The 26,469-nt window shown below is 46.8% G+C and overlaps 1 protein-coding gene across 2 annotated transcripts in view; it reads right to left on the bottom strand.

Moving 5' to 3' along the window:
- disp (RND transporter family member dispatched) overlaps positions 1–26,469 on the bottom strand; it is a 269,223-nt gene that overhangs the window by 108,193 nt on the left and 134,561 nt on the right. For both annotated transcript variants that reach the window (XM_084584500.1, XM_084584499.1), the window contains exon 2: positions 25,805–25,852. The gene's annotated coding sequence lies outside the window, so the exon portion shown is untranslated. The remainder of the gene's footprint in view (positions 1–25,804; positions 25,853–26,469) is intronic.

The following is a 26,469-nucleotide window of genomic DNA, read 5'->3' on the forward strand; positions in this document are numbered from 1 at the left end:
CTAACAAATATCAGCTTGCTAACAGAAGACGTTTGCATTCATATACTCGCTTGAATGCTGGAACAACAATGGCACTCATTCCTTGCGTTGTCACTGCCGTTCCATTTAGCTTCGCGCTATCGGATTCGTCCTTTTTACAGAAAAAAAAAAGCGTATTTCAATTGAGGGAACACTTTATGAAGCTGTTCAGCATGATATCTTTAGGGATTGACCTAAAAGATCCATCTGAACAAAAAGCCGTTGATGACGATGCGAAAGTGGACATTTTATACAGCCCAAAATACAAATTTTCGGTCACGTTTACACATCATTCATTCAAGGAATAGTGCGGAAATACAGTAAAGCAAATGATGTTGTTTTATCGCTTTTCCAGAATGCCGATTACGAAGTCATACAGTAACTCCATCAGGCGCGCACTAGCCAGCGAGGGAAGGAAAGAGCAGGCCGCTGCTTTCCTCCTTGCTCATGATAACGGTCTATAGGGAGTATTCACGTAATGTCTCGACTCACCAAAGCCATTTTGTGTTACCGCGCGAATCTTCACCAGCAAAGACTGGAGTCAGTGGCAATAATTAAGCCGATTAAATTAGCCTGAAGCCTTTCCCGTACTCCATCACAAAATGGCCACCACAGTGACGTCAGTGCATGCCCCCTATGAGTATGCCCCTACGTCACAGTTGCCGTCGTTCTGTGGCGGAGGTATCCTAGTGAAAGGCTGCAGGCATATCTAATCGCCGTATGGCCGCCTGCTCCAGCTTGCAATGAAGAAGCTGAGCTCGGCATCACAAAATGTGCCCCGTGACGTCACTCGAACACTTCCTCTTATCCGATTTTTCCCCTCTAAACTAGGACGCCGCGTGATCAACAAAGACAACAAAGGAGCCAGCAACACATTCTCTCGGCTGTATAGCTCCATCGTACAAAGATCGATCACGGATTCACCAAGCCATTGGGGGGAAAAAAAGCTCGACGGTCTCCATATTTAGCAAAAAAAGAACGAAGCATAAAGAAACAAGCATTATGACTAACAGGCGCAGTAGATAGACAGGGGGATTGATGATACATTGTTAGGCACCAGCGTGAAAGACCAGGAGTATTTCTTTCGCCGAAGTCTACCGCGCAGTTGTCGAAAAAAGAAAGTAATAATAGTAACAACAACGAGAAACAATAAATCGAATACGAGGACGTGTCGCGGACTCACCCAAGACGGGAAGCGCATCTGGAACGGAGCGTAGCAGGCGCATAATCGCCGAGCTGGGTGGTGAATTAATTTCTCGTGATCTTCAGAATCGAGCAAGAGCGAACAAAAGGGACAAAGAGGGAGAGAGTGATGATGATGAGGAGGAGGAGGAGGAGGAGGATGAAAGAGAGCGCTTAAATTCAACGAGGGGAGAAGTATTAGTCTAGGCTGCCTCCCCCCGTTCCTTTCCCATTCTTTCGAGTTTTCGCGCGGTTTCTTCTCCACAATGCGACCTCCTGATTTATGTTTTTTTTTTCTTCGCCCGCATGTTGAAGTACTGACGTTACCAGGAGCGGGCTACACAATGCCGGTCGCTAAAGGAAAGAAGGTAGGGTGTATATGCAAGCCCTGAGATACAACCCATAGGTGCGAGGAGACCGTATACCGGATCCAAACAGGAGAGAGAGGAGGGAGAAAGAAAGATGGATCGATGGAGAGCTGTAGAGACTAACAATAGCCGCCTCCGCGTTCGGCACCAACGGAACATGCAAGTTTTTTTTTTATTTATTGTTTTTTGGTGCGCTACGCAAGCTATAGAGTACGATAGCATTCGCTGTCACCATAACACCCCCACGCAACAAGCGCGCGTATATTGCCCCGAAGTTTCGCTCTGTTGGTTTGTTCACGCTGAATGCTGCTGAGCGCAAGTTCAACTTTTTTGTTCGCGGCGCAAGGTGATCCGAGATTTATCTCGAATGATTGCAAGACTGAGCGCTGTCAATAGCAACGGAGGTTCTGCAGTTCGAAGAGCGCCAAAAACGTTCGCTCTTATCGCCGCCGAGCTGTACAATGTCGAAAACATGTCCGAAAAACGTGGAAGCAAAACGTAGAAACAAAACATGAAAACCAAATGTAACACGTGATATGACGTCACATCAAGATGAGACTGGAAGTCATGAATGGGTATGTAATGACAAGTCGTATATAAACGTCACGTCGTGCCTAGTCATGTCATGTGAGCGATTATAGTTTAGTGATTAGCCAAACTCACTTGTCATGAGTCAGTCAGATCGGAGATACAATATGACGTCACATCAGGATGAGACTGGTAGTCATGAATGGGTATGTGATGACAAGCCGTATATAAACGTCACGTCGTGCCTAGTCATGTCATGTGAGTGATTATAGTTTATTGATTAGCCAAACTCACTTGTCATGAGTCAGTCAGATCGGAGATACGATATGACGTCACATCAGGATGAGACTGGTAGTCATGAATGGGTATGTAATGACAAGTCGTATATAAACGTGACGTCGTGCCTAGTCATGTCATGTGAGTGATTATAGTGATTAGCCAAACTCACTTGTCATGAGTCAGTCAGATCGGAGATCCAATGTGTATGGCTATGGAATCCATGACTTGTGTAAGTCAACATCATGACATGCTGAGAGTCAAAGTCATGACTCTCAACAGGACTGAGTCATGAAATCAAACGTGGAGTAATCAGACTCAAAAGTGCTGAGTCATGACACTCCAGGATCTTCTAAAGAACAGACAACGCACATGCTTTCGAATTTCTCCGGTGAAGGTCTCTAAGTGCTCTCAAAGTTTTGTACTGGGCGGAAGTCAGCACAATAAAGAATTTATTTTAGAAGCATTAACTCAGTGTCCGAGTAGTCTATACTACCGCCACGACTGCGTGAAAATATTCTATCTTGCCAAGAGAGATTGCGACTAAAATCGCTGGCATAGGGGGAAAAAGTGCCTACTTTGGCCTCAGAAGACAGTGCGAGAAAATAAATAAATTAATTAATGAAGCCTTTATTTGAACGACGGGATGGCTCTCGGCCGCTGTTTGGGTAATAAAGAGAAAAAGACGCAACCGAATAATCTGAATTAGCCAAATGTGAAGTTAGAACGTGGCATTTCATTTCGCTTTCGGTTCGAGGATAGCGTTTCAGGATCAGGCTTCAAGCAAAGGTCGGCGAAAGTGGCGAAACAGTGGCAGGTTGGATATCTTAGTTGTAGCGCCATATAAAATTTGAATAGATAGAATAAACTTTAATATCCAGCGGATAAGATGATCTACCCACCCCCGACACGTAGGTTAGGGGGCGGGTGCCACCGCCTCAGATGCAGGCTGGGAGGTCTTGTGTCCCAGCAGCCTCTTCAGCCAGTTTAACGAGCAGGAGCTGAAGCTCAGAGACCGAACTGCGCAGCAGGGTCCTCCAGGTGTCTCTGCTGCTTATATTGTACATCCCGCCTGGGGAGAGTACGGGCATTCCCATATTATGTGGTCGAGGGTCCCTCTCGTCCCACTAAGATTACACTTATCGCTCCTGGCCTCGGGGAACATGTGGTTCGCCATAACTGGGTGCGGATACGAATAAGTTTGCAGTCGCGAACTGCTCAGCGCACCTTAAGAAGGCAATGCGAGATAACGGTGTGGATGCACACCAGAGGTTGATGAACACGGAGGTTGATGAAGACGACGAGAGATGCAGAGCGCGCGAGAATGGCAGTTAAACAGGAAGGGTGATCGCGCGTGATCTTTTTGTGATTAAGAGAGTGTTTAGCCTGAGGAACAGCCGCGTTACAGATCGCCACGCACAGCTGCCGCGTTCTTCGAAGTTCCTGTTCAGAGAGCAGGGTCCGCATTCCAAGTCTGCATCGTAACGAATTGTTATAATGTCAGTTTCACTTCTTGTTCCGGTTTTTCCACCAATTGGATGACTCGAGGTCAAGGATATGGCGACACTTCTGAAAACGATGCAAACTTGGAATACGGAACCAGCGATCTTTGGTGGGGTGTGTGGCATACATATGGTGAACACGATCGACCTGCTGCCCGGCGGCCTTTTCTGAATGCATGTTTGTGTCTCCCGGAAACATGATATGTTGGGAAAATTGATCAACAGGATCCTAGTGTGATCACCGAATGTGAACCGGTTCTGTAAGGCTAGAAGTTTATCGGTGTTATGCTTCCATGCATGACAATAGAGAGAGAGAAAAAAAAAGCCACCACATCACAGTATCCTCGTGCGGTGGCCATCAAGGGTGATCTGTTGTGCGTTTCTTCAGGTCCGTAGCCTATGCCTGACGCCATTTAGCCATGTTCATTTTTACGCGAAACATACTGGGCTCGCTGTGCCCAAAAACCGTCGCTGCACATCGGTCTGAGAGGGAGCTTTCAAGGACGAGTGAAAACCCCGTCGGCGAAAATATTTGGGTGGCGCCGGCATGTGGCAGCAACCGGCACTGACCTGATGTATCTTTGCCAACAGGTGGAGCCTCTGCGGTCATATAATGCACTCCACGTCTACTTCTAAGACGAATCTAAAAACGTGCCGGAAAAATGACCACCTTGTACAGAGTATGTGCGATATATATAGTGCTGGTCGATTCTTGAGGGTGATTGATATTGTGATTGGTTGAATGATCTAGTCAGTAGCGATTGGCAGTTAGTGAATGAAACCAACGTGGTGTAGACGAGCAACCTCGTCTTTATTTCAGTGAGTTTGAACACGTGTGATTGAACCTGTAGCTAGTATACTAGTGCAGCCCCATAATCTTGCATTGAACCAGACGCGTGCAATAGTGGGGGGCTTCGACTGAGGGGTGCTCCACGAGTAGGGAGACTTTGTAAGCGCGAAGAACGCTCGGGGTGAGGCAGCCAGGCACTAGAAGCCAAGGTCAGATGTCGAGGTACAAGCATTACATGTCAGGCAATTAGTGCGCACTCTGTCACGCCTACTCTTAAGGCAAAACTCGAGTGTCCCCTAATTTGATTGATTGATTGATTGAATAAAAGCTCTTTTTCATTTTGTTTTGTTTCTCTCTTTGCGTCTAGCTGGCTTCAGACGAACACGAAAACAATGGCTCATCGTCGGACTGAGAGCCCCGGCGATATATAGATAAGACACTAAAATGGCGCTCCCGCCTTTGCACTGCAGGGCGTTGGAAAACGAGTTTTGCTTCGTTTAAAAAACTGATATGACATATTGACTTGTTCACAGCTTCGATCTCACTATTGGGGACTAAGCAGCCAATTGAGATAATTAAAACGTTAATTAGTGAGTTTTAATTATTTACCTGGATAATCAGATAAGTTTTGCTGCCTACTGTGTGCCGCGCGGCTAACAGTTTGTTCTTGCAAATATTTTTCCCCTGTACAGTAGGTAAAGAACACAGCAAGCCTACTACTATTAATAAATTGAACGAGCGGATGAACTTCCAAAGCTGTTTTTCATAGATTTCTATATAAATGTAAGTCCGACACCTTCTAAATGCCGTTCCTGTGAGATAGTAGAGGAAATGTGCTTCAATAAATTATTCTCCTGTACATTAAAAACGAGATTAAAATCCCTAAGTGTAGACGCAGTGTGGCACAGTGGGAGAAGTTTTCCCATTCCTCTTTTGGAATATGACGGCGTTTTCAGGATTAAACTACAAGAACAAAAAAAAAAAAAGAGCCAAGAAGGGCGACTACGCCCGCGATGAAGATTAATTTCTCGCATGGGATTACAAGAAAAGGATTACGCGATCTGGTGAAAACTACGGCATAAAAGAGGAACGCGGAAGTAAGACCCACAGCTCTTCGTTCCTGTAAGCACAAATGCACACCGAAAGGCGTCAGAACGATATGGGAGTGTTTTTAAAAGCGATCTGTTCTCTCCGCCGCTTGTTTCGGCTCTGTGCCGCTCGCCGGAAGTCACGGGCCTAAGAAGAGAAGATTAATTGCATGAGACTGACACGGTTTCGGCACGTGTGATGAGGGGCAAATAAAAGGTTTCGTCCCGATAAGGATTAGCGAGCCAAGGAACGCTCGAGGATCGAAAATTAAGTGCATGCTCACACTGATCTGAACATTTCCCCATACACGATGATGGAGTACAGTCACGTGGATGACCTCCAATTCTGCAAATGCAACATATACTCTAAAATGAAAATTGAAAAACTATATATAATTAACGTACTCAGTTAATTAACGAACTAATTTAAACCTGCTGCGTTTTACATGGTGTCCGCCATAGCCCCCAATATAGCCCCCGGGCTAAAATTAATCTGAACTCAGTACTTGCTTTTAGTTTGGACCCCTTAAAAAAAAAAAAAAAACACACTCAATACAGTGTCAGGCAGACCTCTTAGATATGGTTGATATGTTTACAAAGAACGCATGCACATATAGCTTGCATATAGGTACGTATAGGTATCATCGTGAAATTCGTTTCAGGGTCCCTTTTACGATCATGTGTTGTTAAACGTCCTGCCCGTGGCGATTTCTTCTTCATTTCGGCCGGACTACCATTAATCGACGTTTGCTTACTGTGTTTTATGCGAAGCATACTAGCAGCACCACCGAGCTCTTCCTTGCTGCGCCACGCGCGGCCGCGTAGCTACCACTTGACCTACATCGGCGCACCACGTGATATGACGTCACAACAGCTGTGAAAGCTGGGGCTCAACTGCGCAGCCTCCGCCGGCGGCCTAACTCCCGCTCCTACCGCTAGGAGATACTGACGTCACGCAATTGTATAAAAGGCGACGCACTCGTTGAGTCAGCTGAGCAGCGAGATGTCGGCCAGGGAGAGGGCGGCTCGCCAGACTGCAAAGCGCAAGTTACAAACGGCCACGGAAACTGGAGAAGAACGAGAAGTACGGCCTGCCAAGCGACGTGCACAGTATGCAGCTAGTCGGCAGCGCTCGACAACCGATGCCGAGGTGAAGGATGAAGCCAGATATTCCCTTGACTTGTGCTCATTGCAGCCGAAGTCTACAACCCACTGGGGTAGCAGCTTGGACTGGATCCTGCATCGAAATTTGTCAAGAAAATATTATATAACCGATGTTCAAACAAAGAGCCATTACTTTACTGATCATCATAGTGTATTTATTGGTTTGAGAAAAATAAAGGAAGAAGCAGAGTAACACATGAGTTGTTCTTGTCTATGAAATGGCTAACCAGGTATAGCCAGGTAATGTTCAATTTTTTTAGGCTAGTATGCTTCGCATCCTAGGCTTAACCATAAGCTAAGCCAGACAAATTTTTTTATCTGTCTATTAGCATGACACCTGTCATTTTCCTTCACACAGCTCTCTGCGTCGTCCTCATTAAGTTGAACACTTTTCGTTAGCTTCCATGTCTCTGGCCCGCAGGTACTAGTAAGATAGAGCTGTTATATACGAGGGACGTTCTGAAAGTGAGTTTCGTCATTTAGTTTCGCATGGGAACTTTGTTGCCCCCAGAACATACATCATGACATCATGAAATGTATCAGTTGAGTTCAGTCGTGTCCGACTCTTCGTGACCCTATGGACCATATCACGCCACGCTTTCCGGTCTCTCACTATCTTCCTAACATCACATAACTTTATCTGCAGCGCCTCGAGGATGCCATCTAACCATCGCGTTCGCTGCCTACCCCTTCTCCGGTGACCCTCAACCTTTCCCAACATCAATTCTTTCTCCAGCGACTCCTCTCTTCTCATCAGACGACCAAAGTAGCTGAGCTTTAACTTTACAATTTGACCCTCCAATGAGCAGTCAGGGTTTATGGTCGACAATATCGACTGATTTGATCTTCTGGCCGTCCAAGGAACTCTCAAGAGTCTTCGCCAACACCACAATTCAAACGCGTCAATTCTTCGGCGGTCAGCCTTATTCACAGTCCAACTCTCGCATCCATACATCACAACTGGAAAGACCATAGCACGGGTTATACGGATCTTGGTTGGCAGACTAATGTCTCTGCTCTTTACTAGGCGGTCAAGGTTAACCATGGCTCTCTTTGCCAGAAGCAGGCGTCTCCTAATTTCATGGCTGCAGTCTCCTTCCGGGTATACCTAACACTACTTATCGGCATGGTCGCCATCGACATCTGTATGTTTGGTATAACGTGCAATGAGTTTGAAGAACCCACTCCGAAGAATACGGGGCCCTGCGATGATAAAGCAAATGGCCACACACAGGAAGGCTCACACAAGATCAGATTCGTCGCTTTGGATGGGAGAGACTGGATCACCCGGCCTACAGCCCAGATCTTGCCCCATCGAACTTTCACCTGTTTACTTCATTGAAAGCCATACTCTCTGGACGTCACTTCCAAAGCAGTGATGATGCGAAGCAGGCTGAGCGACAAACCCTTGCATCGCAGAGCACCGACTTTTAGCAGTGTGGGTTCATTGAACTCATTGCACGTTGTGAAAAATATTTTAATGTCGGTGGCAAATATATTGAAAAATAGTGCAAATAGTGCACTCCGTGATGGCATGGTGTATTTTTTGAGAGCAATAACGTTTCCCCGTGAAAGTAAATGACGAAACTTCGGAACGTCCCTCGTACTTTCCTCTTGAAGCATACTGGCACACTGCCATTCAGGATCAAAGCATATTGAGATTGAATTGCACATAATTCAATTCGCAAGGTGACGATTGGATCGCAAATCCAGGATGCATATACAAAGACGATGGATAAATAAACTTTGCTAATGCTGCCTTCCATTTTACGTTTTGAGTGTGAGTGTCCCCAATATGAATTCACAATGTGTGTAAGTAGTACACACAGGAGGTATAGAGCTGCTTGCATCGTAGACAGGCCGGCGCCAAGGGGGTGGGTGAAGAAATTTATTCTGAGCGACTTGATCGGGTGCGAAACGCCCGGTGAGTTGAGGCGCAACGCTGGAACACCTGCGCAGGTGCGTTAGCTCCAATTTGTGAGGATTCGCTGCAGAGAAACAAGCGTGAAGCAATTTACAAATAAGTTCTGGCACACGCGTAGGTTTCAATTTGCCTTAGCGAGGCCGCATATCTCGACAAATTGCAAGAGTTTTTCACTCACCTGTTCTTTTTCTTTTGTGAAACTCATACACGCAACAAAAAAAAAAAAATATTCAGGCACAGAAAGAAGTGCGCCTCAGCTTCGCTGATCTCGAATTGGCAGTATATGTACATGCCGTCACAGGAGTGCGCCGATTGCCAACGCCTTTCAGAGTGCCATAAGCCGGCTAGAGCTCTCGGAATTGAATTCCGTCAGCCTTGCCTCCGTCAGTCCGTACAGTACAGTACAGTACAGTATGGAGTACATTCACGTGGACGACCTCCAATTCTGTAAATGTAACGTATCTCTAAAATTAAAATTAAAAGTTAATTAACATATTCAGTTAATTAGCCAGCTTTGAGCTCTTCGTACAGCGCACAAACAATCCGAAATGTAACTTCTCATCGCCTTAGCCATGACAGGTGTAAGAAGAAAGAAAAAAGTGAAACGACGTGCCCGGAGGAAACGAGAAAATATGTGCGCTCGCTTCACCACATTTTCTTTTTCTATTCCTTGGTCCAAAAATACAACACGGAAACCATAACATAACAGCGCTGGGAAAGAAAGAGAAAAAGGCCGAGCTCGGCCGAGAACCAAGTATAATAGTGCACCTGCTGACGCCACCGCGGTATCGCGTGTCGACCTCCGCCGAGGAATAATATGACGTCATCAGTTATGTAACGGCCGGTGGCCTAAATATGGTGTCATCCGAGAAGCAGTCGTGCCTCCGTTACCGCTGGCGATGCTGTTAGCCGAAACGATCACGTTACAGCCCCGCTTACATGTCTCGGCGCCATGTCACCTGTATCGCCTTTCAGGGACTCGCGACACTCGCCGGAGAAATCCCGGTGCCCTTTTTGCTGCTGTCTCCCGTGTTTGCAGCCACGCACGATACCTGCGCGCGAAGCGTCGTGCCAGCAATACAAGGGAACTATAGATGCAGGCATCATAGGGTATTTCTATAAAAGGTGCTGCTTGAAGTGCTTTTGTAAACGTCCTATCGATGCACAGTTTTATAACTCTAGTGCGCGCTGAGCATGTAGAGGCCGACGATGCCTTGGCCCCAATACTTAATTTGTGGATGATAGCATCTAATTTATAGGTGTGTGGGGTCTAACGTCCCAAAGCGACTCAGGCTATGAGAGACGCTTCAGTGAAGGGCTCCGAAAATTTCGACCGCCTAGAGTTCTTTAACGTGCACTGACATCGCACAGTATATAATTTATAATACAGTATGCAAATGTAAGAGCATATAGTAATATGTTATGCATAGGTATATAATGCATCCATAACATTGTGGGTCCTTTTTCATTACTGTCTGAACCTCGATAGCTTTGTTTCGAAATTTTGTAATGCATATAGTAACTATACGCAGAACGTTACTCCTTCCGATGCTGTCTCCTTTACAAGCGATGTCCTCAGGCAGCTTAAAGGAGAAGCCCTCTACTCTCAGCAAGCCCGCATTCTAGAATTTAGGAAAAGCAATATCAGTGAGAAAGAAAGCCAAAGTTCATCCCCATCCCTGTAAGCAACCTGAACTAGATATACGACAATCTCGACTACGAATATGCTCTTATACCGGGGACAGTTCTCAAGGTCTTTCGGTTTACAAGGTTTCACCTCTGGTTTTCCCCCCACACATTATTACGGAGGGGGCTATCAATTTTCCTGACTCGTTTCCCGGCGTCGCAGTGCGTGGCACGAACCCCGGAATTCCCTTTCCCTTTCTGCTGCGACACCAGCTTGTCCCATACCGGTGTTCGCAGAGCCATCCATCGAACGGATCCATACATAGGCGAAACTCGCGTAGCCCTTAGTGAACGAGCGCCTCGGCGCATATCGTCTACGCACGTTAGCAGGAGACCCGCGCCTCGTTATACCGAAAATAAGCCTTTGGTTCACTAAATCCCGTTTATATATATATATATATATATATATATATATATATATATATATATATATATATATATATATATATATATATATATATATATATATACTACGTAACGTAAGCGAATTCCCTACGTCGCCCTATTTTTTCCTTTTTTTTTTGTCCGGGAAGCCGATACTGGAACAGGGGTGACAAGGAGACAACGGAGTAAAAAGAGACTAAAGCGAAAACAAAATGGGCAAATGTGGAGCAAAGTGCCTAATGGATTTTCATATTCCTGTCCCTCACGCCGTTTTTGTATAGCGATAGTCTGATCCCTTTCTGGGGAAAACAGCACCGGTTACCTTATCTCTTGGAGACGTTTCCCTAATATTCCTTGCCTGTTTCCCTCTAAGCTGGCGCTTGCATATCCTGTTGCATTTTTTCTTTATTCCCAGCTCTCGAACTTATCGATCCCCTTAGAGTACGCGCATGGGTACAAAAAGGGATATTCCTGCCCCCGGAGGGATATGGTTATGAAGCCGGGAAAAGGGGCACTCATATATTCATTCTCCCGCTCTCCCTGAATACGCGCGTTGCTGTGCTGAATCGATTTCCTTCAGACTGATCGGCAAGCGGCCGCCGGCGCCAGATATGCGTCGATCATCCTGTTTACTGCGCACACAGCCGGTCTCGTTGCGTTAGATCTCCTCGCCCCGCCCACTGAAGCCGTGGCTGTCTGATTGGCTGCCGATTTCCTCATTCCCCTCGACTCTTGCTTTGTTTTCCCGAAGGATTGTGGCACCTCTTCCCTAAAACGTGAAATAGCTCTCGTGAGGGAAGGCCCTCATTGATAGGGATAGGTTTCCCTTGGCTGTCGCAGCGTGTTTCACGGCGTAATGGTATAACAGACCCTTCAAAATTTTCTGCCTGACTGCTTCTCCCCTGTGGGGACTTTCCCGTCTCAATGAAAACGGGATGGAAGGGTGCGTTAGGAAAAGAAGACACCCTGTTTTACTCTTCTGTCAGCCTCCGCTACTATAGTGTATGTCGCCTTATTGCAGGTTGCTGTGACAAGGTGCCCGGTTAATATGCATCTTTAAAATGGATCTATATGCATGGAAGTATATTCGTGCTTTATGCCTCTACGTCGATATATCACTCCTGCTTAGATGTCTATTTGTGGCGCGCAGAATTGCTTTTATATTAATAAGCATATCAGTATTCTTTTTTGCGGCTGGTCGCCTCCTTTCAGTCGGCCTCGCCGTGGTGTTGCTATGGTTAGGGCACTCGACTACTGTGCCCAAGGCTGCGGGTTCAAATCCCGGCCTCGGTAGCCGATGAGACAAAAAGCAAGGCGCCAATATGGTGGGCGATGTAAGTGCACGTTAAAGAACTCCAAGTTATCGAAATTTGCAGAGCCCTCCTCTACGGCGTCTCTTATAGCTTGAGTCGCTTTGGGGACGTTAAACCTAAAAAAAAAAAAAGACATCCTTTGAATTGTTACTCTATTTTCGTAGTGGAGAGTAGCGCAAATTAAAGAGAACAGCCGAGACATAAAGGAGACGCCAAACGCGTGTTGTGGTGTCAACTTTCGCGGGATCGAATCCTGACCGCGGAGGCTTCTTTTCGGTGGAAGTGATCGAAAATGCCAAGAGACGGCCGTGTGCTGTGCGATTTCGGTTCTCCTCTGATAACTATAGGTGTTGGAAATGGACCCGTCCATTACTTTGAGACAGGCGACCAGCCCCGCGTGCCGCAAACTTATTTGACATCCAGGGCGAAATGCATTTTAGGCGTGCGTTGTGTCCATCCCATGGAGTCGCCTTTCGGGAAACGTCTCAGGTCATCGTCCTCGTGGTGGCAAGCAATTCATTCTCTTCTATCTTTTCTTCAACACCGTCACGCCACCACCGCCTTCAACTAACCGATCGGGCCGATCGCTCGGTGGCCCCGGGAAGTGTTGCGAAGATCACAAGTGGCGCGAGAGCAGCCCTCGCGCTAGGCCAGTCATTAAATCACATTTCACCCTGTCGCCATGTTGTGCCATCTTCTTGCTTGTCGCCACGTAACAATATTACGTCATTCAGCTCTGCACGGGCCAGCGGCGCTAACAAACTACGTCTTTGCAGATGCAAACACCCAAGGAAGCGTTGAACGAACCACAGATCAGTTGATTCATATTAGGAACTGCAACTGCGAAGGAATTAAACGGTAGAAATTGATCAAAACAAGCTGTGCTTCTTTATTTTCTTTTTTCATGCTGCATCGTTCTTTCCTAACTACTAGTTTCGAAGCACTTTTTCCTGTTAACCAATATAAAAAGTAGCGCATTCGTCATAGCTACTTCGTGCATTACGTCGCCTGCCATGCAGATAACAGCGCATATTTCGGAGGCCGCAGCTGTGTGTGCATATTTTTCATGCCGATGGCCAAAAGCTACATTTCCCATATAGCCGCGTGAAATAAAAAGCAACTAAGCACGCTCCTCCGAGCATCTTTGGCGCTAATGAATGGAGAAAGCATAACACCATTTTTTTTGCGGAAGCAATACTACTCGCACTTTCAAGCCTTCGCGTGACTCGGCCGCAGTTACGTCTTACCCACGTGACGTTGTGACGTCACACCCCACGTGACACTAGGGTGAGAGCTGGGTTACCAACTCAAGCGGTCGCAGGAGCTGCCAACTTGGGTCTCTCGTTTCAGATGGGACGGTTCATACGGCTTGGTTAAAGCGGGGCTTTATGTGTGGGCTGAGGAAGAAGAAAAAGAGAGGAAGAAGAACGCTCGGTCACCCGCAGCTAATGCTTTCACTCAATATTTGGTTCAGCAGCGTTGAATCCTTGTAATTTTTCCACCTTGAACTAGCCCGACTGGAGAAGTAATTAGAAGTGACGGCTATGGCTGCCCTGTCATGAGACCTCATCTGTGCCAAGCTTCACCTAAAAATCCAAATGGCTAAACAAGGATTCGACAGCAGTTGAGAATTGGGCGGGAAAAGTGTGTGTGTGTGTGGGGGGGGGGGGGGGTACCATTATTATTCAGCTTGCTTTTCAAAACACGAGCCACCATGAAGAATGCGTATATTAATTACTAGATGCGGTGTTATTTCGAGTGAGCGGCGTACACTCCTAAAAATAAACGCGTACGAGTTACTAATACCTTTCCGCGACTGTTGCCAGCCTGCTACTAATTGTTTACTACCCCAAACAAAGTGCAGATAGTAACTGAAGTCATTAATAACCGAGGTAGTTGATGCAGCAGCAATTACTAGTTACTAGAACTGAACTAGCAGCGGTTACTATAGGACTAAAAAGGTGAACAGAAATTTGTAAAATAATGTGGACACGGCTCGCACCAAGACGGCAGAGCGGACATTTAAAATAACAAATATTAGCAACATGATCATAGACGCTTGTATTTTTTATTTTTGCCATTTCAAGCGCAAAAAGGATTGAGATATCTTTGAACTTGCGAGTGTCACTCACTCTAGAACGGAGTGTCATCATGTAAGGGATATAAGCTCGCTGAAAGTTGCTGTTCTGTGCGATGGTGCGCTTCGCCGTAGTTCTTCTTGTCCGACTGATATATATGACCTGATCCGCGGTGTGCATGCGCTAATAACGTGCCTTGTCAAAACTTCTGCAACGTTACGAACCAATGTATGAAGACCGTCAGGCAACGTTCCGGCAACATTTTTCGTTGCTTAGGTGGTTACAGGTCAAAAACTAATTATTATTACTAGGCTCGCCTGGATGGGTTAGTTACAGGGACTAGCTCTTTGAACTAGTAACGGTTACTATCACTCCATTTACAAACTGCAGTTACTAAGCACTTGCTAGGTTTGCCTTAGTAAGTAGCACGACCTTTTTTTCAAGAGTGTATAACTAATGCATAATCCCTTATTATTCGACACAAGCAAATGTTTGTTCAATCAGACTGCAATCTCTCCGCGAAAGCGAGGCTCAAGGAGCTCACTCGAACAAGAGCTAAGCGAAATCGGAGAGCAGCTCAGTCAAAGCTTAATCAATAATGCCAGAACCCGAGCGCGGGAAAAAGTAACAAATTGAATATCACTCACAACCCGTGGCTCTAAACCTAGATCAAGCTCAAAGCAGGTGCCCGGAGAACTGAAAAACCCCGTATTACTCCCACACCGAGAGAGAAGAACGGCAAAGACGGGAAAAAAGGCGGAAAAACCGGAGGAATTCAGACAGTTCCGCCTCCTTTTACAAATCCCTCTTGCGCCCTTTTTCGTTCCGTTTCTTTCCCTTTTTTGTTTTATCGCTGTCGGGCCAAAATGGGTCTCTGCCGCGGGATATTCCGCATTCAAGGCGCTCCAGAAGGGCCAAAGGGCTTTGGCACAAAGGGCATCGAGAAAGGGAACATACTTCCATATAATGTTTTCGCTTCTTCCCCATCTGGGCAACGCGCGAGGCGCCTCGTTTCGAAGCCGTTTATTTGCTGTCAGGTGCCGCCTTTTCCGTTTTTGCGCTGTTGGCGCGCCGAAGCGCGCCGTTTTTTTTTTCGGGAAGCGTCCCTGACTGTTTTTCGGAGACGAGGGAATTAGGGAAAGAGGCCCGTCTCTTAGGGGAACAGCCGCACCGAGGGAATGTGTCGCGAAATGCGTATGGCGTGCCGTAAGCGGAAATTGTGCGTTCACCTGCCGCTAATCCAGGTGGGCGGAACAGAGAGCGCTTACATAAGTGTGATTATTGGGCCTCGCGCGCAAGCACTCTCACGGGAGTCAGCGGAAAACCTAAAGCGCTGTTATTAGCGCGACAGATATAGCGTTAAAGGCCCTGCTCTCCAGATAATCCGCCGACGGTGTTGTAAGCAAAAAAATCACGGGCATATATGCCTCTAGCACATGGGTGAGATCACAGATCACAGACCATTCCCCCAATATTGGTGCAGCGTTGGCAATGCGTTGGTCCTACGTTGGAACAGACATTGCCAACGTAATACCAATAATGGGCCAATAATTTCTGCCGCTTGGGGAAGCGGCCCTAGTCAGACGTGCATCCTCTCCGGGCCAATTTACATCTGGCCTAATGGAGCACCTTACGACTGTACGCTAACGAGTACCTGTGTGATAATGGAAGCGCTAATCAAAGACTACTGATTAAAGCGAGCAGAAAAGTAAACGGACGCGAACGAAGATCCGCAAGGGGATCCGGCAAAAGCCAATATTGGTACTTCGTTGGCAATGCACTGGACAGGTACTCGACCGGATGTTGCCGACCTGAAGCCAATATTGGACCATGATTTGTGCTACATGGGGGCCATTAATGCTGTCGCGTCGCATCGTTAAAGGCAGAGCTTAAGTGTCCCCTAACTTTATTTTCTTCATTTTGATATCAAACCGTTTTTTTTATGCCGGCTGCACGCCTCCAGTTTTTCCTCGTAATCAACCAAGGATGTTTGGTCAGATTTTTTACTGCAGACGAAATACTGCCGCATATCGCGTTGCTTTAGGCGACAATTCTGCAGTGATTTCGAGATCTTGGTAGATGGAGACAAGCGAGACAAGACTAAACTCTTCGGATGGCACTTAAGGCTACTTAGGTGCTGTGAATGCTATATGGAATTCAACTTGAGTTTTGTTGCGAGGATCAATGATCACAGGGCATATAAATTACCAACCTAGCACCCAAGCCGCACCAATACAAAAATGCATTGAGTGGCCTAGTTAGTAGCCTGTCTGGCTCGCGATCCGAAGGTAGTGGGTTCGAATACTGCATTTAGGTCAGAATTTACGTAAAATGAATTACTTTAAAAATTACATCATTTCAGATACATAGTATAGTATTTTTTAATTCACACTGCATGTATGTACGTTACGTTTTAAGCACTTCTGTTCCGAGCGTGACGTCATGCCATCACGCTCACGTGACGTGAGCGTAGCGGTTTCGTGCTAGATATTCCCGCTAGAGTTCACGTGGTTGTGACGTCACCGGGTATCTGGGCGCCACTTTTTCTGGTCGGCACCGGGCTTCATTGACGGCGAACCCTGTAACACTGATGTGCACATCACGATACACTTGATAGTTTGCCACGCCGCTTCACGGACGAGCTAGCAGTCCTGTGCGTAGTAGTCTTATGCCTTACTCCTTCTCACAAGCAATTTGCAGCAAGTAAGACATTTCTCTCTTCAAGCAAAAAGGTCTCGGACACAGGGGCAGAAAGGCAGACGTGCTCTGTCAGGGGTCCAAAGGCAAAATGAAAGCCAAGGCGAGGTCAACGTCAATGAGGATGATGCGCTAAACAAGGTCGTGCTCATATCACATTCTCACGCTGCGGCCGACGGGCGTGTCTTATAGGGACCATGTATCAAAAAAACGGCAGTTTTGATTGGTCAAAATTGGGGTGTATACGAATAGCGGCGGCGCCTGCGGCCATCAAAGGAAACTGCACCTAAGTTGCAAACTTTCAGATTGCTGATAAATGCGCAACCAGCATGGAAAATAAGATTAGTCGAAGACTTGCAGTCGCAAACATTCTTAGATATAAGAGCAGCAGAGTTAATTGAGGAAAAAAAAAGAAGAAAGAAAAAAAAAGTGATTTTCAAAAGGCCATGGCGACAATACATCAAAAAGCTTTGATTGACCGCTTCTAGATGGTGCGACAATTCGCAAGTATCCTAAAAATGCATACAAAAGCTAGTCACTTTTTGAAGCGGAGTTTCACCCCTGGTATCAAAGTTTTTTACCGCCACTTCACCCCTGGTATGATCCAAAAGTTCCGATCCTCAATGACACATGTCGTTCTTACATTTTGTAGGGCTGCAACCTGCTTGTTAAACGGAGCACCGAACTGCTTTAGACCTGTCTCACCTGCAGTGGTGTCGAGCGACTGAGTGACAGCATGCTCCTAAACCAGGCACGATGCCGTGACCCTGCAATGGCATGAGAGCAACGAGGGCCGGCGAATTCTCAGACACTGCTATCTTTGTAAAAATAATACTCTGTTTATTTGAGACTGGACGGACACCGGCGCTAATCATAGGCGCGGTAGCGTGCGCCATGTTCCTGTCCCGCTTTTGTTGCGCTGTTCCCCAGTATGAACGCATACCAATTCGCCTAGATTTCAGTCTTACTAGTCGCGCATGAGCGATGCTGATCACATTACGGAGACTGGTTACGAAAAGGCAAGAGTTGGAGCTGCACTTTCCAGCACCGTAGAAACGAGGAGACGAAAAAGGGAAATCTCCGGAGAAAAGGAGGCGCCAGCACCGGAAGAGCGCTTATCTTGGCGCCTCTGAGCCTCTGCGAACCCGGCCACTGGGGAAAGAAGGAAAAGCTAATCAAAAGAAGCCATTCAACTCCACGGTAAGTAAGCAAACGAGGAAGTCTAGCTCACCTTCAGAACTAAAAGACAAGCGGCGATAATCGGCAGAAAAGGGGGCGCGTCTGGCGTCAAGAGGAAAGTAAGTTTCAAAGCGAAAGGTCAAAGGTCGAAGCTAGCGGGGCCTTGCGCGTCTTTTACTCGCCTCTGGCGCTTCCTTTTCGAGAGCCCAGGGGAAACAAAACTTGCATTCCCAAAAACGGGACTTCCGAACAAAGGAGGCGGGTAAGGAGATTTTCGGAGAGGCTTTCCCTACAGGCAAAGGGTCTGAAGCGTAGACGCGCGCCCCCGGGTCTGCCGTGAAAAATGCCCCGGAGACAACCACGAGAACCATTGACTGATGATCGCCCCGGCCGCTGCTGGAAGATGTCTTCCCGGGAAACACAAAATGGGGAACGCTTTAGGGATAGCCTCTTCAGGCGCTCTTTCTTTCGGGACGTGTTTTCCCGAAAAGAGATATTTCACGCAGGAATGCACGGGGCCCTGAACCACGGAGGGGAGCGAGCACCCCGAAGTAGGCTTGAGGCAGAATAAAATGATGGTACGTTTTAGTTACGGAAGCCAATCACACGCAGAAGTGTCCGTAAACGGGAGCGGGAAAACTGAAGTCCCGCGAGCAATGCATTAGCATTAAGAACTGCCCCTTGAACGTTGGTGACCCCAGTAATGTTGTTCAATAAGCCTTCGGCAACCAGTCAATGGGAAGAAAGCAGTATGCCTGTGGGACACGTGACTCTATGCTTGGCCATGTACCATTGAACAGGAAGTGAGCCTTTAGAGCAAAAACAAGTTTTATGACGCTGGTGCGACTTTTCGTGCTCAAACAGAAGCTAGCTAAAAAAAATCACGAACGAGCACTAACGTTCATGTGGCATATAGCATTCAATATTATCTATATTGATTATCTATATAGCATTCCATAGATCACTATACTATCGCTTAGGTGAAGGAATTACACAGACATCAACTCTCATTTCTGAATAATTCATTATCGTGCAGTGACAATTTCCTGCCATGCGTAATTCACTAACACTCATCAAGCTTCTCTAGCGACAGAATTCAACAAATGTGTGTTAAGGTAAACGAGGTCAACTGCAACAGTTTACCCTAAGAACACTCAAAGTGCTTCCATCTGATGGGGCTGGGACAGGTAGGCCACCGCCGCTTGCGGTGGGGGCTAGCCAGCCACCGAACTTTTATCTGTTGTAGGCCGTCATTGCACCCGCCACCGCTTCGGTGGTGGTGGATGACGGCTGTTGCGGCGTGCGTCTTTCATTCTTCTTTTTCTTTCTTCTCTATTTTCTCTTCTGTCTGCACGAGGCAGCGGAGGTGGCTCAGCTACAAAGCCAGTAGCAGGCCCGTACATTTTCTTTTCCTTTTTTCTACAACCACAACAACAACAGTAACCAAGTGACGCGAACCTGAATTACCGCCGGTGGTCATTAGCGGACTGAATGAACGAATAAACTAAAAACTTCGCTATGGGCAAAATAACAGAAAGCCTAAAAAGAGAACTAAACAGAAAGCCTACCAGGACTTCACGTTCCCTATACACAATACGGATATACATATATAAATGTACAAAAATGTGACGCGAACCTGAATTACCGCAGGTGGTCATTAGCGGATGAATGAACGAATAAACTAAAAACTTCGCTATGGGCAAAATAACAGAAAGCCTAAAAAGAGAAATAAACAGAAAGCCTACCAGGACTTCACGTTCCATATATACACAATACGGATATACATATATAAATGTACAAAAAGCTTCACCGGCAATGTATCACAAGGGATAAATGCTACAAAAGCGACTTTATAAAAGCTCTATTTCACAGGAAAAAAGGCAAATAATGAGAAAAGACGTGCAACATTTTAAACAGAGCATGCATAAATCATAATTATGAAACGTTTGGCTTATCTTCACCTCCTCGCCTACCCCTCACTAGCCAAAATACAGAACCCCTCACTAGCCAAAATACAGAAGTGGCTCGAACTGCCAACAAAGTACACTTTCAACGCTTACTTCACGGCCAGTCTCAATCAAGCACGAAGACGGCAATTGCCCCGCGAGAAGCAGCAGAGGCACGGTACCTAACTGCGCGCTTGCATTATAAACTTCCATCTCCAACCTTCTTGTCGGAAGTGATATAGTACATCCGTGGAAACGAGGTCCGCATGTGTAAGCGCTGCACTCGTCGTGGCAAGTGTTCCCGTTGGCAAATTAGGACCATCCTTAACGCTGGACATCGTTAGCGCTATCACGTTAATAGTGTTCGACGGGCAACTTGGAGTTTGTAAAACTCCGCCCTGTACTCGTATGAAGCGCCACAGTCATCACGACATGGGTGGAACTGTGCTTTACGAAGCTCGAACGTGCAACAATACTCTGCGGCAACGAAATTTCTCTCAGGAAAAAAAAAATAATAAACAGTGCCGACGTCGCAAAATTCGTGACTGAAATCTGCACGAGTTCACCGTTCGCCGATTAGAATGCCATCCAAGAAGTAAAAGCTAAAAGAACACATTTTTCTTAGCCCAAACTGAGCGCTCTCGATGGACGATTTTAAATGTTTATTCATATTTTTTTTCTCGAATTCTTGTAACCCGTATATGAGCTAAATATGGTCTTTGTGTATATAGCGTTTTTCCCCTGATTTCAGTCACACAAGACAAAATTGAGCAGACATATTCGTTAATATATGCTTATATATGCACGCTTTAATTCAATTAATGATAGATTTATATCTCACCAGTCCAAGAAACCCTAGTCACTAAAATCTGCACCAGCTGTAAAGGCAACGTCCACTGAAACGGTACACTAGCTATGAAGTTGCCTCAAAATTGTGATGTTAAGGGAGCGACATTAATTTAACCAGTTGCACACAGCGGTGAGCTAGGGACAAGAAAAAATAAAACATTCTGCCCTGCTCCGTATGCATGCTTACTGCCATGTCCAGCAGCTGCAAAAAGATAACTGCTTTTAACTTGTGCATGGAATTAGGGCAGAAAAGCACCGAGATATCCTATAACTATAACAAAATTTGAAATAGCCAATCAAGTTCTATAATTGGTACAATTTTCATTCACCTGGCATTAATAATAACAAAAAGAAAAGAAGTTCTCCTGGAGAACCTCCCGTTAAATTGTCTCTTGTGTGGATGAACTCAGTTCGTAAACAGAAAGCATCCAGGAAACTGAAGCCCGCATATGCGAACGCATTCACCTCCACGTCAATCGCACTGATCGGTATCAATTGTTTTTTAATAGATACCCTACCGCCTCCTCCGAGAAAAAGCACGTGCACCACAGTGGCTCATAGTGCTCGCTCCCCGGACACAGAATCAACTAGCGGCCGCGATGGACTTGCTTCGATGAAGATGAAACGCAAAGATGACCGCTTTCTGGTGCGATGTGTGAGCGCCCACTAAAGAACCGGGGAGGCGAAAGTTACTCCGGAAACCAACGGCGCGGCGCCTCTGACAGATCGTGAACAGGTTTGTTACTTTAAACGCCATAATGCACATTGCTGACTATATCTCGTTATCATAACAAAGCCCTACTCCCTCCGTTCTCCATCCCCGCTCCTAATCCGATCTTTTTGTACAAGTGAAGAATTCGTAGTTGCAAGCCGCGTGCAAATCCATACTTTCCACGTTTATTTCTCGACGGCAAACGGAACAGAGAAAAACAAAAGGAAACAAAAAATAAAACGTTTTATACAATGGAAAGCTAAGACTAGGTCAGCTATTTCGCGCTGCTTGCAGGCTCTGCAAAATTGGGCAAGCGCCGGCCTCCGGCATCGATTCTTTCTTTCCCTGGTCAGCGCAGAGACGGGAGGCGAAAGGAGAGTCGCAAGAAGCCCGCATCTGCATGCCAGTAATAAAACGGTTTGTGCCCATAGGCGGGACTTAAGGGATGCCGCAACTAAAAGGAAGAGAATAAAAGGGGAAAAAAAAAAAGAAAATGAGAAAACGCACCAACAACGGATCCCCACGCCCGGGGCTGACAGTCCCGGGAAGTGTGTCGCAATGGACCGCCCTCTTTAAAAGGGTCGTCGGGAGGCCATTCCTCTCCAGCTCGGGAAGTAGGGTGAGGATCTGCGACCAAACCTGCCAGCACTCGCGGTCGGCTAAAAAGTAAAATATATACGCACGCACGGCGTCGCGGCTAAAACCCGGCCTTCGCGGGCAACGGGAGTGTGTCCCTAAAGTGTCAGTCAGGATTGACAGGCCATCCCGCGAGTTCCCTTGTAAATCCGGGAGGCAGGGAAACACGCGCGGCACTCTGAGCGCAATCCCGAAGAGGAGAACAAGAAGCGCAGGCTGAAGAGAGACTGGGGCAGAATGACCACACGAAAAAAAGGACGGATGGGAAATGAGCTATTTATAAGCAGGTGCACTGGGAAGATATATGCGGCACTGTTCCGGGAAGCAGGTAAAATCAGCCATAACAGTAGGGGAAAAAAAAACGAACACTTGAACTGAAAAGGCCGGGTCGGTTCTGAGGAAAGAGAGGATCCCGAAAAAACTAGAGGCGCGGCACAAAGAGGGGAAATTAGGGCGCGTGGAACAAGGAAGGTAAATAGGGATAGACTGATGTTTGGCGAATAAGGGACACTAGCAAAATCGACGAGCAAGTGCAACGGGGAAAAATGAACTGCCGAGAAAAGAACAACATCATATTAATGCGCTCAGAGCAGGTGCAAACAGGTGGGGGCGAATGAGCAAAAACGGAGGGGTGATTTCGCTATACGGGCACTCAGCGGCCCACGCGTAACGACCTCCGAGAACCCGTCCTCTCTCAAGATTTTTTTTTTTTTTTTTTCAAAAGCAAGGTGGGAGCTAGAAGCTGTCGGTAAGTGCCTGAGACTGTAAAGAAAAGATAAAGACGGTTGACGCCGATCGGAATTAAGTGTCGCGAGCGAAGGAAAACGATAACGAAATTCGGGAAAGTCTGATTACGCAGAAGAGGACGGTTTGCAGCAGAAGACGCGTCAAAGGTGAGCGAGAAGGAAGAGTGATGGTCTTGGCTCTTGCCCTCCTAACGATTTCCTTAGATCATCAACGGCCCGTGAAACGAGGCTGTCTTTCATCGGGCTGAAGCCTCCAGGAAGACACCTCCGCACCGCGGCACAAAGCAAACAATGGCAGCGCAGCGACTGATTAAAAAAACGTTTAGAAAATGAAAGTGGCCAGGCGACGGTTCAAAGACTGGCATCGCACCCGCGACATAGAACGAGATGACTGCGCAGGACAGGTAGCCTTGACCCGTCGCGGGTGGCTCAGTTCAAACCGACCACGGCGGCCGCCTTTCGATGGAGGCTAAACCAAGAGGCGTCCGTGTGCTGTGCGATGTCAGTGCACGTTAAAGATCTCCAGGTAGTCGAAATAATTCCGCAGCTTTCCACTACGGCACCTCTTTATTTTTCTTCCTTTCTTTACTTTCTTTCTCTCTTCCTTAATTTCTTTCTTGCTTTCAACAACCCCCCCCCCTCCCCCCATTCCTCCCTGCTCTTCAGGCGCGGTTCAGGTGTTCATAAATAAACCAATTTACATCTTGAGAGTTCTTCGGAAACACCAAATCACTCCCATCTTCCTCCCTTCCCTTACGGCGCGGTTGCGGTGTCCACAGAAAACAAGTGAGACAGTTACCGTGCCTTTCCCTTCCTATATATAAATCAGTTAAAAAAAATGCGGCTGCACCTGGAGAGCTAATATACGCCTGGCTGCTACCCGGACAGATAGAAACGCAGTTCTGTTGAACGACCGTTCAGCTTTCCAAAGAACGCTGTACTGTAGGGTAGTCGCCTCGCGAAGCATCGCGATGAAGTGATACCACGATGCACGCGCGGGAATTTGTATTTAGAAAGGTGCTGCACTTTGTTGTTTCCAACTGTAATCACTTTTCATAAACCGTACACACAGAATCGCGGCTTCTGCGCCAGTGTTCTCCCCTAGCACGCCGCAGATGGACATCACATTGATCCAAGACAATCAAATAATAATAATAATAATAATAATAATAATAATAATAATAATAATAATAATAATAATAATAATAATAATAATAATAATAATAATAATAATAATTCACAGGAAGGGAAAGGTGCAGTATCTGTCACACTTGCTATGTGGACACCTGACCCGCGCCATAAGGGAAGGAAGAAGTGGGAGTGAAAGTGGAAAGAAAGAAAGTGGAGCTGTAGTGGAGGGCTACGGCGTAATTTCGACCACCTGGGGATCTTTAACGTGCGCTGACATCGCACAACACACGGACGCCACTTCGTTTCGCCTCCATCGAAACGCAGCCGCCATGGTCGGGTTCGTACCCGGGAACTCCGGACAGTAGTCCGGCGTCTTGCCACTGCACCACCCCGGCGGGGCCCAAGACAATCCAACAAAGGCACATTTGGCTCATTCCTTAGCCACGGTTTTCCGGATGCCGCTTCGAGGGACTGGGTGTTTTCAACTCGTGCGATTTTTTTTTTAACCGTAAGCTTACAGAAGCCGAAACGAAAGTAGTGGAAGGATTCGACAGCATATAAGGTGCAGGAAAACTTCGCCGTCTATTCCGATAAGGCGAGTCAGGCGGTCGAACGCATTGTAAAAGCAAACCGCTCAGAGCGGAGGCCACAAAAAAGGAAGCTGCCAACGTGGCTCTACGGGAGGCTATCGAAAAATGATCTCTTTAAAAGACCAGCCATAGCACTCCTATACGTGAGTCAATGAGAAAGCAAGGCTTACGGCTGAGAGAGTTGGTATACTGATTCATCATAAAAAGCCAGCCCAAAAAACGCAACACACAGACTAAGAACGAGCCAGTCTCTTCTCTCTCTATTTGCTTCTAGTTCTGAGTGTTGCGTCAGGCTTTTAACGAATATCGGGTAGTTCTTCTACACGCCCTACGATATCTTTATACCTGGTACTCCCAAGTTTTACACCCACCATCAAAAGAGGTGCCGGGCATGAAGTAACAAGCTGCCGTCCTCCCAGCTGCGCCACGGCAAAGAGATATTGCACGCACAGCGAACTCTCGTTAGTTCCAACTCGCTTAAGTCGAACTTCCGGTTAATTAGAAGTAACGTTCGCAGCCCGCACCCCTGCCTTTTGCGAATAGGGCATAATTAGCGAAAATATGCGGCTACCTTCCAGTTCCAACTATCTATAGGGACCCTTGTACTGTAGTTTATTTACAACACACACACACACACACACACACACACACACACACACACACACACACACACACACACACACACACACACACACACACACACACACACACACACACACACACACACACACACACACACACACACACACACACACACACACACACACACACACACACACACACACACACACACACACACACACACACATTAAATAATGCACGATGAACGCTGCGCTTTCTCTGCTTCAGAGCGCTATACGCGGCATCGCAGTCTCTAATATGCGGACTGCGAAAGACGTCGAACTCTATTCGTTACAGAACAGAGACCCCGCGCAGACCTCTTCCTAAAGCGATACGCAGAAGCCTCGGAGCAGCAAAATATCAGCGCTATACGCACAAGAAATGGCCACTACTCACCACAGAATCCGCGCTGGCTCCACCACTTGTAAAAGCACCCGGCTGTTGCTGCGGAAGGAAAAAGAAAATTACCGTAAGAATCGATGCGGTAACCGAGCACACACACATATGTATAGCTGAATTGGAGACTTAGTACAACGCCATCGGAAACAATAATCAAACAGAACATAAGCTTCAGAGCTACATATACACGAATAATTCTGCCGTAAGGCTTTCAAGCTACTGCTACGCTGCTAGAAGGCGAGCTTTAAAGCAGGAAAGGAGACAGATGGTGGCAGGTTTTTCCAATTTACGACCGGTACTTAGCAGCGCTCCAGGGCATCCGAACCTATATAGACAGACCTAAGAACTTTCGGAGACGTAACCGAAGAAACGGAAGGAAAAAAAAAGAGAGCAATAGAGAGCAGCTCACACAGCGCTAAGGAGGAAGGGGAATTCGGGACACACAGCGCCGCTTCGAGCAGTTTGCAAGCAGAGCACGGGGAGGTAAATGGAAAAATCGGGACGCTTCACGAGTTAGCGCCCAGAGCTGAAAACAGGGACGAGGTCGTTTCGGCAGTAGGAGCGCTGAAGGGAAAAAAATGGGGAATTAGGGCAATCGACTGCGTATCTGAAGGCAGGGGAAAAATGCGACAGATAGGGATGGGAAGAAGAAAACTTCAAAG

This window comes from Amblyomma maculatum, chromosome 11, assembly GCF_055883805.1.
Source record: "Amblyomma maculatum isolate TAMU_Amacu chromosome 11, ASM5588380v1, whole genome shotgun sequence".
Classification (NCBI taxonomy): domain Eukaryota; kingdom Metazoa; phylum Arthropoda; class Arachnida; order Ixodida; family Ixodidae; genus Amblyomma; species Amblyomma maculatum.